This window comes from Zingiber officinale, chromosome 5A (assembly GCF_018446385.1).
Source record: "Zingiber officinale cultivar Zhangliang chromosome 5A, Zo_v1.1, whole genome shotgun sequence".
In the NCBI taxonomy this organism is placed as follows: domain Eukaryota; kingdom Viridiplantae; phylum Streptophyta; class Magnoliopsida; order Zingiberales; family Zingiberaceae; genus Zingiber; species Zingiber officinale.
The window spans coordinates 122,437,023-122,449,078 of record NC_055994.1 but is presented as its reverse complement, the minus strand read 5'-3'; positions in this window follow the sequence as shown (position 1 = coordinate 122,449,078).

The following is a 12,056-nucleotide window of genomic DNA, read 5'->3' as shown; positions in this document are numbered from 1 at the left end:
TGAGAATTCCCAAAATCTATAGAAGATAAATCATTAGCCACGGTGGGAGTTTAAGTTCGAGCGACATGGCTAATTTGATGATTGCTTCCTAGCTAGTCGTTTCTTCGGGGGAATATATAATGTTCTCCTAGTCGATCTATAACAATTCGAGCAATAGAGGGTTGTTATCAATTCGAGTGATAAAGTAAAGCGGTCGTCGAACAAACCTTAAACAGCCGTTGAGAGTTTGAGGTGGTGCGGTTAAGTGCGACATCGACACTCAAAAGAAACAGCTCATGTTCAAACAAAAAAGCAAAAACAGAAAAAGGAAAGCCAAAGGGTGGCGGCCAACGCCAATACAACCTCCATCTTAGCTGTCAACTTCTTGAATCATGTGAATACCAAACCTTCAAACATACTTCCCGCTCAATGCTTACTTAATTGGAGATTATTTTATGTAATTTATCAAATCAGGCATTCGACTTTACAGAATGTTTAAAACGTATATTCATACGACGCGTTATGAATAAATTCAAAAATAATATAATTAAGATGATATGATAGTTAATGATAAAATGATGTGATGATTAAAATTAAAGTGGAATGATAGTCTCATGGGTAAAACTCTCATTATAAATTTGGGTGAATCTAGAGTCAGCCAAATTTATGAGCCTCAACTCTCCATTTCTCATCAGTAAGACTCCCAGTATAAATCGAGACGATCCTAGAACTGATCGGATCTACGGGGCTCAGCTCCCTACTTCTCATAGGCAAGATTACCAGTATAAACTCAGTTAGCTCCAAGCCAATCAGACTCCCTCTAAGCAACAACATTATCAAAGAATTGTACCAACTTATCAAAGAATAATTGTTACTCATGAGATAATATCTCATTTCTCTGATATATACACGCAATGAAACTTTTCTTTGTCCAGAGGAAGGCTGTTGTAAATCCTCTATCACTCGACATATTCTGACGCTAGACATTCTCTACTGTCTTATTATTACGGAGGTTATGAGAAGTGTTATAAAAAGGGACCATCTCCGTTGGTCAGGGACACGTGCACAACATCCACATACTCAGTCATACTACTATTCTACTGTTTATCTCAGACTTGTTCTAACGTAACTGTCGAAGTGTTTACGACAGGGACCCTCTTTCTGACCTAGTGACTAACACTTCTTTTCCCAGTTCTCATTTTTGTCGCGCAAGTTTGTCTACGTCATCAAGATCTTCTACTTCTCACGATCAACATCAGAGCTATCTAACTAGTACACCATCTTCCTCGCTTCAAATAGGAGCATATACTATAGGATATTTACCTATAATAAAATGAAAAATTTTAAATGATGAGTATTCAACGAAGAATCGTCTGTACTTTCATATTTATTTGATGGACAGATCAAAAGAAGATCGCGCTCCTCCCGAATTTATTTATTTATCAAAAAATAAATAAACAATTAAAAGGCTTGATCTATTTTAATATTTAACTAAAGATGGTATTCCCTCCCCTAGAAAATGCTCATTTGCCAATGCAGGAAGGATTTTTTTTTTGTCTTGAATTTCTTTTCCTTGTTAGGACCGTGAGAATTTAAGGGGATGAATAGTTCCTATTACTTCATGTCTTTACTTTATGTTCGGCGTTGAATGCACATCGTTGAATGCACAGTGAAAACAATCAACATTGACATCACATGCACAACATCTAGTTTTACTTGATATCCGTCTCCTTGAGACAACTAATCTAAGGGTTAACTTATAGTGATTTTCCTCCACTATGATCTTCCTCTTTCTCATAAACTTTCCGAAGACAAAGAAGACTCTTACTAGCTTGATTACACAAGAACATAACAAAAAAAAACAAACACAAATATAATCAAAAGCTAAAATGACTTTACAATGAAAACATTGCTTTGCCTGTTATCTTTTATTTGAAAATACCTCTTATTGATTTGGAAATGTATCAGCAGTTCATCTCAAAATCTTCAAGAATCGGCGCCCAAAATCTCCTCAAGAACCTTTTTTAATAGGCTTCAAGTCGGGGTTGATTTCCGCCTATTTGTAGATAGATCTTACTTGTCAATCGATTGATATGTCAAATTCGATCGTTTAAACTAATAGAATGACTCTTTCTTTACTTGCTTGACTACTATCAGTCGATTGATGAAACTCATCAGTCGACTGATGTCATTAGTCGAGTCTAGCAATCCAATCGACTTGTTCTGTTTGGTTCTTACATTATCAGTCTATTGATTCTATTAGTTGAGTCTTACAATCGAATTGACTTATTTTTATTCAGTTTCTAAAGTCATCAATTGACTGATTAAACCTATTAGTCTACTGATACATGTAACATGAATTTTACAAACATAGATATCTAAACGAGCTCCATTTCGCAATGAAAATCGTCTCATTCTGATATCTAAATCAAAAGTTATGACATTCAGAAGTTTGTTCTATTGGAATTTCCTCATTACCCAATTTCTAATCAATCTTAACTAGTTGAGACTTTACGCATCGTCGTTAAGTGTTCAGTCACTCTTGATCCCCCCCCTAGACTTTTCATCTCATACCAAGTATCTGGTGCTCTATGATCTGCTTGGATTTTTCTCTTATCAACTTCCAATTGGACTTCTGATTACCAAGTGTCCGATCTTCTATGAATCATTTGAACTTTTTGTAACTTCTCGTTAGACTTTCGATCACCAAGTACCCAATTCTATATGATTCATTTAGATTTTTCTCTTGTAGTCAAGTATACAATCATTTTGACCTACTTAACTTTTTACAAATATATTAATCAAAAATTAAAATCTAAACTCGAGTAACCCTAGCTTGGCAAACCTTGACATGAGATCGATTGCACCAATATCCCTCCCTGTTTCATTTTTTTTCTTTTGAATAAGTAGGCCTAAATAAAAGAGTTGAATGCTCTCTGCTCACCTAAATCGAGCAAAACAATTGTAAGAAACAAAAATTAATTAATTAATTAATTTTGTTTTAATTGTTTTATTAAGCATTTTAGTAAAAAAAGATTATTTTATTTTATTATATTTTTATAATTCAGATGTCCTACTGTTTGAATCTAAGATGATTTACTTGACCTCACAAAATTTTTTAATCAAACATCAAAATAAATTTATGTTAAATTGACATAGATGGGCTCAAGGAACCGCTAGGAGTGTCACAATATCTAAACTCACTGAGGTCGTCAGACACTTTTAACGAAGTATAATCGTTGCATTTCATGGTCCCATAAGTCCATTTATCTTCTTCTTCTTTTTCAAATTTAAGTTCAAATCATCAAACACCTTTTAGTAGCTAAAAGTGTTATGGTCAAGGTCTTTGTTGTCTACGAAGGTCTTTGTTTTATTTCACTAATGATCTCTTCAGTTTCTTCGTATTCTTGATTTTAGATTTTCAACCTTTTTTGGCCATCCAACATAGGTGAGCATGCTTATGAAAAATTTGATTTCTTAAATACATTGATTCCCGCACCCTCAAATTTAGAGTCATCAATCACTTCTAATCACTTTTGAGCAAATGTGTTTAATAATGTTTAAAAATTCAAATTTACACAGGTGAGTGATCTAAGAAAAAAAACATGGTTAGACTCGGAGAACCCCAATAAATCTAAACTCTCTAGCACCATCAAATACTTTTACATAGAAGTGATTAAAATGTGGTTGGTGCAGTTGGCCAGGGCGGCTAAAGAATAGGTCATTAAAGTTTATATCTAGGGTCTCTATTATATTGGGGCCAGCAACTTTTATATATATATATATATATATATATATATATATATATATATTATATTTATTAAATTAAATATGAATATTAGTTTAGAAATATATGAATTTGGAAATTAAATATTTAAAATTATGTTTAGAATAAGTTTTAGTCTAGATTTATTTTAATCGTTAATTTTAATTTTTTAATTAGCCAAATTCAATTTGATCAATAATTTTTAATTTTTAATAGATTAAAATTAAATTTGTTTATTTTTATTTTTTTAATGGTCAAATTATATTTAATTGATAAAAAATTAGATTTGGTTGGTAATTTATTTTTTAATTAAAATTTGATCATAATTTTTTATTTTTAATTGATAAAAAATTAATTTATTAACCAAAATTAAGTTTGGTTAATAAATTAAAAATATTTATTGGTTATACTTATTATTAGTAATTGATATTGATTTATAAAAATACTTTTTTAAGTCAAAAGCATATTTAATATTACACTTCGTTATCATTTTTATACCCTTATTATTACTTTTTAAGTCAAAAGAATATAAAAATACTTTTGATGAGGCAATCAAAGGGTTTGATTTCTCACAAAATCTTGATGAATCCTGTATGTATATGAAGGCTATTAGGAGTAGGATCGTGTTCCTAATGTTATATGTTGATGACATATTACTCATAAGCAATGATATATCTGTTCTACAATCAGTTAAATTTTAGTTGTCCAAATATTTTCCATGAAAGACATGGGAGAAGTAACCTATATCCTAGGGATTATGAGATATGACAAATAGATATAAAAATAGCTTCCTCAATGAAAATTTATCCAAAGATGTGTATATAATACAATCTGAGAGTTTCACATCTATTAATAAAAATAAAGTATACAAACTTGAATGATTCATTTATGAATTAAAGTAAGCATCCAAAAGTTAAAACATCCGTTTTGATGAGGCGATCCAAAGGTTTGATTTCTCACAAAATCTTGATAAATCCGGTATGTACATGAAGGCTATTAGGAGTAGGGTTGTGTTCCTAATGTTATATATTGATGGCATATTGCTCATAAGAAATGATATGTCTATTCAACAATCAGTTAAATTTTAACTGTCCAAAATATTTACCATAAAAGACATGGGAGAAGTTGTTAATGCAGTTTGCACTAATAATCTAACTCAGGTTTTGATAAATGACAAGTGAGTTAAGTTAGGTGTCTTTGTGATCTAAGTACTGTACCAAGTGTGCAGGAGTTGACGGGTCTGAAGGACCTAATATTTGACGGGAAGTTTGGTTGGATCCGCTGGACTTGACAATCGGCAGAAGTCCAATTGGGTCTGCGGACCTGAAAACCAGTATGAAGACCTGGTGTGTCATGAGGCTAACCAATCGACTGCAAGTTGATAAGTAGAGGTAAGTCACTAGAGGAGAGTGACTCGGTGAGAATGTGTCCTGGTTGAGGGGGCAGTAGGCGTCGATCTAGTTTAGGTTCATTTCGAATCCTTAAATTGAGACGTTGACTAGATCTTGATCTCGGGGAGACAAAATCTAATTACTACTCAGTATTATTATGCTAACACTTGTCTTACAGGTTATTATTTGGTTTATTGGACTAACACGCTTTGCAGGGCAAGACAAACACAAAAAGCCTCGAGTGAACAGTAGCCGAGGCGCCTTCTAGGAGATGGAAGGTGCCTTTAAGCATTGGAAGGTGCCTTAGGATTGTTCATGGATGGCACCTTCGGTGCTTTGAAGGTGCCTTCCGCAGGATAAAATTTAGATTTTGTCAAAGATAAGGATCTGGCTGTTCGGGATCAAACTTGTCATATTGGAGGCGTCTTCAAAGCCCTTGAAGGTGACTTCCATGATTAATAAAAGGAGTGCTCGCCCAAGCCATGAAATCAATTACTTATACAAACTTCTGCACTTTCGATTGGACTTTCAACCGCTCCAACTTCCTACTGCTGCCTTAAAGAAATCTGTCTGCCACCAAGCCTTACTTCCGAGTCATCCAATCATTTCTGGCAGGCTGACAACAACACACGAGGGCGCTATAAAGTATTGGTAAATTTAAATAGTGTTGCATTCTTTATATTACTTTTTTAAAAAGGGAAGTGTTGGTTGTTATACTGTCCTTATCTTTTATACTCGATCCCCTCTTTCTGTGGTTCTAGAAGAGATATTTAATGAATTACCTATCAATAGGTATGCAGGACCTAGGTCTTAGAGTAAGAGTCGCCGAAGGCTCTGAACTAAGTAAAAATCCTTGTGTTCATGCTTCTTTCATTTATGTCTACTTCCTTTCCGCTATGTACTTTATTTTAAAAATGAAAAAGACAAGTTTTTCAAAACCACGTGATTCACCCTCCCCCCACTCTCATGTGCAACTTGATCCAATAGAAGCAACCTATATCCTAGGGATTAAGATCTATAAAGATAGATCGAGAAGGTTGCTTAGTTTTCCACAGTCTACATACATCGATAAAGTGTCAAAACGGCTTAGCATGGAAAAATCCAAGATAAAGGTTGCTTAGATCGAGAATGTTGCTTAGTTTTCTTCTTATGAGACATGAAATTTACCTTTCGAAGTCTATGTGTCCAAGCACACAAGACGACAGGATATACATAAGTCAGATCCCATATGCATAAGCTATATGATCGAGCACATATGTTATGTTATGTACTATGCCTGATGTATTATACGCTCTGAGTGTCACGAGTAGATATCAGTCGAATTGAACATGGATCATTGGGTGGCTATCAAGGAAATTTTTAAATTCTTAAGAAAACTAAGGACTTATTCTTGATATATAGAGAAGGTGATATGATTATATATGAGTATACCAATGCCAGCTTCCAAATAGATAAGGATGACTCTAAGTCCCAGTTTAGATACATATTCACCTTAAATGGAGGCATAATAAGTTAAAAAAGTTTCAAGCAAGAGACTATTATTGATTCTACCATTGAGGCATAATATATTGTGACTTTAAAGGAGGCAAAGGAAGAAGTTTGGATCAAAGAAGTGTTGATGCGGGAAGCATCCGACGATCGAACTCATGTTTTGATAATGACAAAGGATTCAAAGTTAAGGTGCCTTGTGATCTAACAAGTCTTCTTGAGTATTTCAGGAAAGTCCTAGCTGCGGTTAGGCAAAGGGAAAAACCCTAGGGGGGTAACCCTAGGTCATAGGGGGCGGTAACCCTATGCGGAAAGTCTTGGCAGGTCGATGGCTTCGGGCAAAAGTCCTAGGGGGTGGTAACCCTAGGTGGAAAGTCCTGGTGTTGCGAACCAGGTGAAAGACTGGACTAGCCGGGAAGCGGATGTCCAGCAGAAAGTCCGGAAGAGTCGAGTGCTAAGCAAAAGTCCAGTCGATCTGGAGGATCGCACTGGCAACAGGTAAATCTCCTGAGTGGAGTAGGTGAGGACGCGTTCCCCGTAGAGGGAACAGTAGGCGTCGGGTCGACCTAGGGTTTTCGGTCGGGAATCTGAAGTCAGACCCGGACAGTCCTGAGACTGTCACAATATTCTTGATCATATTTATACTGTCATTATGTGCTAACTTTGTGCTGCAGGGTATATTTAAGATTAATGTATCTTGCAGGGACCAAAGTGCAAAGATTAACCTCGGATGAACAGTGCCCGAGGTGCCTCCATGGAGCTTGGAGGCTCCTCGGGTGCAAAACCTGAGCTAGCTGCGAAGCAAGCTTGGAGGCGCCCTGAAGGAAGCCAAGGTGCCTTGGATAGCTTGATGAAGGTGCCTTGGAGAGGTTGGAGGCGCCTTGAACCTGATAAAGTTCGACCAGTTCAGCACTTATCTCCGCGGCTGACTCGGCTCATTCAAGGCGCCTTGGTGAACAGTAGAAGGCGCCTTGAACATCCTTTATAAGGGATCTCGACCAGTAGCTCAAGCAATCAAGTTCCAGGCTTTCCTTCTTCAACGTGCTGCTAACAAGATCATTCCGAAGTGCTGCTGCGACATTCCGACGACCCGGAGCTCCGTAACTTGTGATTTCAATACTTTGTCGGTATAATCGTAGTTCTTTTTATTGTATTTATTTGCAATACTTGTACTCTATTCGAAATTATAGTTGTTGCATACGGGAAGCGATCAAGGATCGCGGGCCTTCGAGTAAGAGTCGCCTTAGGCTCCGAACGAAGTAATTCCTTGTGTCTCTGTGTTTCTTTATTTTATTTCCGCTTATTCCGCTGCACGTTTTAACTCCGATAGTTTTTCGATAATCGAAAAAGGAAATAGCCGCGAGCACTATTCACCCCCCTCTAGCGCGTCTCGATCCAACAATTGGTATCAGAGCGGGGTTGTTTTGAATTGGTGCAACCACTATTCAAAACATTTTTTCGTGGTATTTTTGTTTTTCGGAATCAATTAGAAATTAGCTTAGTGGCTAAAATTCTAATTCTTTTCAAAATCAGTGTTGCTCAAAGTTGGTCAAAACCACTTGAGCTCGTTTTTTTTCTATTCTTCCCGCATTACTAATCCAAGACTCAGTCTTGGAACAGAGATCTTCTTGTTTTTGTTTTTGCAAGATTTATATGGCCCAACAAGAAGGATATAGCACTGTTCGTCCTCCACTATTTTCCGGAGAAGACTTTGGATATTGGAAGGGGCGAATGGAAATATATTTGAAGATTCAGTTCGACACCTGGATGATAGTCAAGACTGGATTGCGACTACCAACGGATGTAGACGGCAAGCCTACATCATGCGAGAACTGGGAGCCAGCCCTTATTAAAAAGGTGGAAGCCGACGCCAAAGCCACCTGCACTCTCCAGTGCGGTCTTACCAAGGAGGAGCTCAACAGAGTCGGTCCGTTCTCTTCCGCAAAGGAGCTGTGGGAGAAACTGATCGAACTCCACGAGGGCACTTCCGACACTAAGGTAAGTAAAAGGGATCTTTTACTTAATAAATTGTATAACTTGAAAATGCAGGAAGGCGAGACGGCAAGTTCACTACATGCGCGAATTCAAGATATCCTTAACTCCCTCCACGGAATTGGGCAGAAGGTCGAGAATAGGGATATAATAAGGTACGTTCTTAATTCGTTTCCAAGGAGTACATTGTGGGCATCAATGGTAGATGCTTACAAAGTCTCCAAGGATTTATCTTCTTTAAAGTTAGATGAATTATTTAGTGAATTTGAACTTCATGAACAAACTAATGCACAGCCAACCGAGAAGGGTATTGCTTTGGTTGCAGGTACTAGTCGAACACGGGAACCAAGAGTACGGCAAAAAATTGAATCAGAATCAGAAGTCGAACCCGACTCAGAAGATGAAGAAGACGAACTGACCAGTGAACTCGTGAACCTCATGAAGAAGCTCTACAAGAAGAAGAAGGGCTTCAACAAGAAAGACTTGAAGAAGGCAGTACAATCCAAGGAGGCCCAACCAAGTTCGAAGGTAAAGTTTGAAGTTACCTGCTACGGGTGCAACCAGAAAGGGCATATCAAGGCCAACTGCCCTAACCAAAAGGAAGTCAAAAAGCAAAGAAGAAAGAAGGCCCTGAAGGCGACGTGGGACGAATCTTCTTCGGAGGACGACGACGACGAACTCGATCAGACAAGTTTACTCGCATTGATGGCCCGGGACCAGATCGTCGAATCCGAGAGCGAGGGCGAGTCGGAGGCCGAGTTGGAGCGAAGCCACGGATCCGCATCCGTTTCCGAAGGGCCAGAATCCACTGAATTGGATCAATGGATGTTGGATAGTGGATGCTCCAGACACATGACTGGAGATAAGTTGAAGTTTACTAAACTCAAGTACAAGAATTTAGGATCGGTTGCATTCGGCAACGACGGTAAACTTAAAGTAATCGGAAAAGGTAATATTGAACTTAGTTCCGATTTCATTATTCGAAATGTTTTATTGGTTGAAAATTTTAACTTTAATTTACTAAGTATAAGTCAACTGTGTGACAGCGGATACCTAGTCAATTTTGATAAATCTGGATGTCTAGTTAAAAACATCGAAAACCCTGAGATTAGACTTAAGGGACTTAGGAAGAATAACATCTACACAATTAACCTATCAATATCCTCAATAAAGTGTCTCTTGACACAACAAGAGGAAACCCAACTGTGGCACAGAAGACTGGGTCACACTCACACTAGACTCATTTCAAAAATGAGTCAAAATGGTCTAGTTAGAGGTTTGCCCAAATTAAAATTTATTGAAAACTCAATCTGTGATGTGTGTCAAAAAGGAAAACAAACCAAGTCAACCCACAAGTCAACCAACCTAGAAAGAACTAACTTCTTACTTGAGCTCCTTCACCTTGACCTATTTGATTCACATGGAGCCAAATCACTAAACAAGAGTCAATATTGCTTAGTGATAATTGATGACTACTCTAGGTACACATGGGTAAAATTCCTAAAAACAAAAGATGAAACCTATGAAATATTTAGTAATTTTTGCAAATTAACGGAAAATGAAAAAGATACTAAAATTAAAAGAATAAGAAGTGATCACGGGGGCGGGAGGGGGGGGGGGAATTTGAAAAGCATAGGTTTACCCAATTTTGTAAAATAAATGGATACCAACATGAATTTTCATGTCCTAGAACCTCCCAACAAAATGGTCTAGTGGAACGTAAAAATAGAACACTAAAAGAAGTCACTAGGACTATGCTAAACGAATATAATTTAAATCATCAATTTTGGGCTGAAGCAATAAATACTGCAAATTATATTCAAAATAGAATTTTAATTAACAAACCTCACAATAAAACACCTTATGAACTTTAATATCATAAAATTCCCAACCTAAACAATTTAAAAGTATTTGGTTGTAAAGTTCACATTTTAAATACTAAAGATTACTTAGGAAAATTTACACCCAAGTCTAACCAAGGAATATTTTTAGGATACTCCTCAATCAGTAGGGCCTTTAGATTATATAATCAAAATACCTTGAAAGTTGAAGAAACAACTAATGTAATATTTGATGAAGAAAACAACCTATCTAATATAAATGAAAATATTGACATCAATCCAAGAGCTATAGAAGATGATGAAATCCAACCTAACCTTAATGAGTCAGAAGAACCAGTTTCTGACCCACAGATAAGACCAACTAGAGTAAGTACCTCTCACCCACCTGACCAAATTTTAGGTGACCCAAATCTAGGAGTCAGAACTAGATCCTCCTATAGAAACCTTAGTCAGATTGCCCTTATTTCTAAAATTGAACCTAAGACTATAGAAGAAGCCCTACCTGACCCAGACTGGATCATTGCAATACAGGAAGAATTAACACAATTTGAGAGAAACCAAGTCTGGGACCTTGTACCTAAACCCACAGATAAATCAATAATAAACACCAAATGGGTTTTTAGGAACAAGTTAGATGATCAGGGTGATATAATAAGAAACAAAGCTAGACTAGTAGCCAAAGGATTTAGTCAAGTTGAAGGCTTAGATTATGATGAAACCTATGCACCGGTAGCTAGACTCGAATCCATTAGAATGTTATTAGCCTATGTAGTAAATAAAGGGTTTAAGTTATACCAAATGGATGTTAAGTCAGCCTTTTTAAATGGATTCATCAAGGAAGAGGTCTATGTAAGCCAACCTTCAGGATTTGAAGATCTAGACTATCCAAACCATGTATTTAAACTAAAAAAGACGTTATATGGACTAAAACAAGCCCCTAGGGCATGGTATGAAAGATTATCTAACTACTTAATATCCAAAGACTTTAACCAAGGACGAATAGATCCAACCCTATTTGTAAAAACTATAGAGAAAGATATATTGCCCCCAGGGCGTAGCGCAGACGGTGGGCGCATGGTATCTCTGGCGTAAGGGCCAGGGGTCGATTCTCAGGAACTGACGACCTGGGGTTTATCCCGCCATGCGCCTATGGCCTGTGTACCTGCATGAACCTCCCTCCATATCCGTGGGGCCGACACTAGGGGGGTCGCTAAGGTAGCGGATCTACCTTTTTTTTATAGAGAAAGATATTTTTATAGCCCAAATCTATGTTGACGATATAATTTTTGGCTCAACTAACTCTAAGTTTTTAAAAGAATTCATTAAATTAATGGAAAATGAATTTGAAATGAGTATGGTTGGAGAACTCAACTTTTTCTTAGGCTTACAAATAAAATAAACCAAAGATGGAATCTACATTTATCAAACTAAATATGCTAAGGAATTAATTAAAAAATTCTGCATGAAAAATTCAAAAATTATAAATACTCTAATGGCAACTAACATTAACATTGACTCTGACCCTGAAGGAAAACCAGTAGATCCAAAGTACTATAGGAGTGCTATAGGTAGCCTACTTTACCTAACTGCAAGCCGACC